Raw genomic sequence first — 6,306 nt, 5'->3', positions numbered from 1 at the left:
TTGCTGGCCACAACTGTGATACAGTGGGAGCCATTTAATTGGCAGACACTGGAAGTTAGATAAAAATCAATCTAGACTAATGCAGAAGAAAGTTCTAATTCTCTTTGCCTATTTCAGTAAAGAACAGGACACTTTTTAAAGCACATAGATTATATACAAATTCTTAATGAAAATACTGCATTTGTGGAAAGAGAAACTAGGAAAGACACGATTGGTGCCCCAATCAGACTCCAACCGTGGTCTGTTTTGTTGCCATGGATGCTAGCCTTCTAGAACGTCACTGCCTCATTCACTCTTAAATCCCATCCAAAGGTCTAGTGTGGTAAACCTTGTGATTCCTGGACTTACCTCTGGCCTCAACTCTGTCACTCCAAGTCTCTCCCACACAAGATCTTAGGTTGGTCAAAACCCAGATGGGTCTTTTATTAGTTATTTATCAGCACACTTGACAAAAGCAACTAGAAAAGAAGCCATTTAGCCAAGCAGTGGTGGTGCATGCCTTTAATCCCAGCACTTAGGAGGCAGAGGCAGGTGGATGTCTGTGGTTTTGAGGCCAGTCTGGTCTACAGAGTGAGATCCAGGACAATCAGGGCTGTTACACAGAGAAACCCTGTCTTGGAAAGAAAAGGAAAGAAACAAGAAAAGGACTGTTTATTAGGGTAAGCAGTCTGGTCAAATTACATTAACAGTCAAACAGAAAGCTTTCTTCTTCTAATTTAGTCTGGGACCCCTCAGTCTAAGAAGTGGTATTTCCCATACTCAGTGTGGGTTTTCCCTTCTCAGTTAAACCTTTTTGGACACCATTTTATTGACATTTCCAGAAGTACGTTTCCTTAGTGATTCAAAACCTAGTTGGCAGTGAGGTTGGCAGTAGTTACCTCCTCCTGTTTACTTTGGACAGGGCCATGGCCCCTGGAAGGCAGTCTGAACACCACACAAGGGCATGGGCAGAGAGATCCCAGCTTGAGCTGCTTTCCATGCACCACGATCTTTTCCAGAAGGAAGGGCCTCCTTTTTCTTTGTTCAAAGATGCTAGCCCTAAGTTATGTCTTCCCAGAAGGACAGCCTTTTCTGTTCCCAAAAAGGTGCTCTACAGGTAACTGCGGACAAGGTATGTCCCCTTCCTAAGAGCCCCTACAATACGTCTCTAGGGTTGCTGTGACAAACTATTACTAACAGCAGAAATTTCTTTTCTCCCACTTCTGGAATCCAGAAGTCCCAAATCAAAGCGATAACAGTGTCATGCTCCCTCTAGTGGCTCTCGGTGACTTTATTCACTTTTTCCTGCCCTTTCGAGGTAGACAGCCATCTGGTCACCCTTGGCATGTGACTGCCCCCTCCAATTCCTGATTTGTCTTTTCATGACCTTTCTTCCTTCAGTCATGTCTGACTGCACAAGGCCTTCTAGATGCCAATCATTGGATCTAGGTAGGGCCCACCCTAATGTGTATTATCTTGTTTCTGACTAGTTCATGTGTGGTGGTGCATGCCTGGAACTTGGGAAGCAGAGAAGGGAGGATTGCCACAAGTCCAAGGTCAGATTGGTCTACATAGTGAGTCTTAGACCAGCCAGGCTTACGTATAAGGTTATACTCTGAAGTTCCATTCTGAATTTGCGGGGAGACACTATTGAACCCAATACAGAGAACAATGGCCCTTAGGAAACCATTCACCGCCCCCACTTTTTTTCCCTGCTAGAATCATTCCACTAGGTCTTTCTTTCCTCAGCCAGTGTTTTAGTCAGGATTTTCGGAACAGGAACAGAACTGACTGAATATCCCAATTAATAGATTTGCTTACACAGTGTGGTCTGAGTAATCCAATGATGGTTGTCCTGTGCTGAAGAGTTCTTCAGTCCACAAGGCTGGTTGGCTCAGCAGTGTCAATTGTGCTAAAGGATTAGATCAGTGGCTCTCAGTCTTCCTAACACTGTGACCCTTTACATGTTCCTCATGTTGTGGTGACCCCCAACCACAAAATCATTCCATTGCTGCTTCATAACTGTAATTTTACTGCTCTTACTAATCATGATGTAAATAGCTGATATGCAGGATATCTGATATGTGACCCCCAAAGGAGTTGTGACCCCACAGGTTGAGAACCACCAGACGAGAGAATTCCTGGAGAGCTTCTGGTCTTCAGTCTTTGTTGGAAACCCAAACACATAGCTTCTAATGTTGGTGGAGGAATGCCACAGCAAAGGGGGATAAACTTGCCACAAGAGTGTGGACGAACCAAGCAGGATCTCCACGACTCTCGGCAGCCGTGGGAGACCCCAGGGAGTGTCAGTGAGGATCCAGTGAGGACAGTGTACCAGAAACCAGAGGCCCTCAACCTGACCAATGACTCATTGCAATGAGCATTTGCTAGTAAAGCTGATTGGACAAAAGGGTATATATGCCATGTGACACACCGCCCCCAATGCCACCAGGAGGAAGGAAGGGGTGTTGGAGAGGCGGGAAAGATGAAGAAGCAAAGAGGTTTTGTTGTTGTTGTTGTTGTTTGTTTGTTTGCTTGCTTGCTTGCTTTGTTTTGCTTTGATTTGATTTTTAAAATTTATCTTTTGGGGGCTACTACAGGGGTGAGGGGAGGATATGGGGGGGGACTGGGAGGTGAGTGGGTGAGTATAACTGGGAGGCATGATGTGAAATTCCCAAAGAATCAATAAAGAAATTAAATTTAAAAAATATATTTTTTAAAAAAAATGTGAGAACAAGCAGGCAAAAGTCACATTTAGCATGGCCTTCCTCTGAATAATCAGGTTGAGAAAATCCCCCCCAGGGTGTCCAGCAAGTTGTGTGTTAGTTCATTCCAGGTCCAGTCAAGCTGTCAACCAAAATTAACCAGGCATCCAGCATGGCAAACTTGGGCTCTTTACCGATCTCTGCTGATCAGATTGTATACCCGTTCACCCTGAATCTGGAAGCTGGTAGTTGAGAGTCAATTGCAGAGAACACATATTCTCTCAATAGAATAGCAGCTCCAAGAGGGAAAGGAATGTTGTTTGCTCACTGCTCTCACGCAAAAGCAGTAAATGGCAAGTGTTTCTTCAACAGATGGATCAAGAACTCGGGGAATGTCTCTGAATTCAGGTCTTGGAAAGCCTTAGTCACAGTCTTGGTTAAAACTCATAAAATAACCATTGTTCCACATTCTGTGCTGCTGAGATCTGATCTAAGATGTTGCCAAAGCTGCTGCAAATATCTGGATGGTAAATATTAGGCTTTGCCGGTGATATGGTTTCTGTTGCATAACTAGTCAACCATGCTATTGTAATGAGCAAACAAATGGCTGTGGCTGTGTTCCAATGAAAACTCACTTTACAAAAACACGGAGCCAACTGGACTTAGACCACAGGCCAAAGTCTGTCAACTCTCTCTAAACAAACAGTATTCTGTACAATTCCTTTGTAATATCCTTTCTTCGCCACCATCCTTTCCTGTCCTCAGTCACCAAAACCTCTGGAAGAATGCCACCTTTTCTTGTCAAGGATGTACAGAAGCTGCATTTGAATGTGACATACTATTTGGTGTTTGCTGAATGAGTGGATTAGCTCACAACATCTGCAGAGTATGCACCTCTAAAAGTGCATAGAGCCTGAACAAAAGCAATGGCCAAAGGATATGTGAAAAGAAAGTCATCCCTCAGACCACACACTGAAGACTGATAAAGCCACCCACATGCAACTCCATCCCGAAAGAAATACAAGTGTGCAGTATAACCAGTGAGAGCCATGGGAGAGCTATACTCGAAAACCTACAGAACCAGTTAATTGGATGTACATGTTAAAACATAGACATATATTAAAATAGCACAAGATTTAAAAATCAAAATAAAATTTGTATCAAAATATCGTGTATGTACATAAAAATACAGACAGACAAAGCATTTAAAAATAAATTTATGAGGTTTATAAAATGTATTTGATTGTATTGCATCAAGCTAAAAAAACCTTCTAACTCAGTGGGTAAACATACCTGCTGCCAAGCCCAGTGACCTGAGTTCAATCCCTAGGATTCAGATGATAGAAGAAGAGTATTAATCCTTGAATGTTGTCCTCTGACCTCTGCATGCATGCTATTTCACATGTGTGCCCATGTACACACATGCACATGATAAATAAATGTCTTTTAAACATATTTTAGAATTACAACCTACAAAGTGAGAGAAAACCCTTGCCAGCTATTCTTCCAACAGAGGAATAGTATCCATAATGTCAAAAATAAACAAATTTTTTCAGGCAGTGGTGGTGCGTTCCTTTAATCCTCAAGTTCAGGAGGCAGAGGCAGGTGGGTCTCTGCAAGTTTGAAGCCAGCCTGGTCTACAGAGACAGTTCCAGGACAGCCAGGGCTACACAAAGAAACCCTGTCTTGGAAAACAAAACAAAGAAGAAGAACTTAATTTTAACACCAAAAGAATAAGTAATCCAATCAATACATATACAAATGAACTAAAGACACTTCTCAAAAAAATACAGAGAGCTGGTAGGTGTTTGACAAAAAATCTTAGACACTTTTAACCAATAGACAAATGTAAATCAAAACTAGATTGAGACTTTTATCTTGCTCTAGTTAGAAGTGTTATCATCAAGAATACAAAATAAATAAGTAAAAGCTGGAGAGGTTTCCTTCTATTTTTAGTAGAATGTAAATTTGTGCAGCTTCCATGGAAATCAATATGAAGATTCCTCAAAAGACTAGAAAAGATCTACCATATGACCCAGCTATACCAGTCCTGGTTATCAAAAGCAGCATACAATAGAGAGATCTGCTTAGCCATGTTTGTTAAGACACTCTTCACAATAGTCAATTTACAGAATAAGTCTAGATATTCATCAGTAAGTCAACAGGTAAAGAAAAATATACATCACACACACACACACACACACACACACACACACACACACACACACTGGACTATACTATTCACCTTTAAGCGCAAAAATCATACCATTGATAGGAAATGGATGGAACTTCATGTCATTATGGTAAGTGAAATAAACCAGACTCAGAAAAGCAAGCATTGCATGTTTCCTCTCATCTATGGAATCTGGAGAAGGGAGAAGGGAAAAGGAAGAACATGAAAATATGCAGAGGGCTATTGAGGGAGAAAGGGTACCAGAGGATGAATACGATCAAAATATGTAACATGCGTGTATGAAAATATCACAAAGAAACCCATTGTTCTGTGTAATTAACATGCATTGATTTGTGTCAATGGCTGGGGAGAGGGTAGGATACAGACAAAAGCTGAAGAAGAAACAAAAATGGAGAAGGTCTTTGTTATGACTAACTGGTAATGTGCTCAGATCTAAGAATATGATCAAGGTTTTCAGCCTAAGTTCTTAGTACAGAAAAGGTGGAGACAGGGTTCTCCTTCACAAAGGACCAGTCATCTCTCCAGCGAATTAAGCCACCTGCTCTGACTTTAATTCACTGTCTTTGGGCTACTGCCTAGAGGTAAATAGCATAACCAGAATGAAAAATTAAGAGGAGAAGTTACCTGAGACAGAGGAATTTCCTTTTTCTGTCCATTAATTATGCATCAATAAATCATAGCCAATGGCAAACTCTTTTGGGTAGAAAACTTAGAAATAGAATTATGTTGACCCAATTAAAAGTTTGTCTAGAACAGCGTCTAACTTTTAATTATATCTTAATACATTCATTTCATAGAATTTGAATATTCATTGCTAGATGTTAATAAGAAGGCCTCTGATGCTGACTTTGTAAGTACCACATAATTACTCCTTGCACTGCCTGAGTAAATCTTCATTTGTGGGGTTTTATGACATGTAAAATTCAAGCATGAGACAGTGAACTTTTTTACAGACGCTCTAATGAAATCATTAGCTGGGAAGCAGTCATTTGTATAAAGATCAAGTGTCTACAAGAATATAAAATCCCAATTAGCACTTGAAGTCTCCAGACTTTCCATTCTTTGGACTTACATTGGATGGGATAATGAAGCAGAGCTGTAATTAAATATCATTGCCATTCTCTTTAATGACAGGTTTCTTAGATAAATAAATTTAATAGCCAATCCAAAAGATTTTAATTAATGAACGATTACACCATTCAAGCTTTTCTTTCCTTTTGAATTTTTCCTTTTATTGAAAACAGATTTTTTCCCTCACATAATATATACTGATTATGGTTTCCCCTCCCCCTACTCCTCCCAGTTCCTCCCCACCTCCCCTCCCATCTGCATCCAACCCCTTTCTGTCTCTAATTAGAAAACGGGCTTCTAAAGGATAATAACAAAACATAATAAGATAAAACAAAAACACACATCAGAACAGGACAA

This window comes from Peromyscus californicus, unplaced genomic scaffold (genome assembly GCF_007827085.1).
Source record: "Peromyscus californicus insignis strain IS unplaced genomic scaffold, ASM782708v3 Scaffold_15__1_contigs__length_86483966, whole genome shotgun sequence".
NCBI lineage: Eukaryota > Metazoa > Chordata > Mammalia > Rodentia > Cricetidae > Peromyscus > Peromyscus californicus.
Note: the sequence above shows the minus strand (reverse complement) of the source record.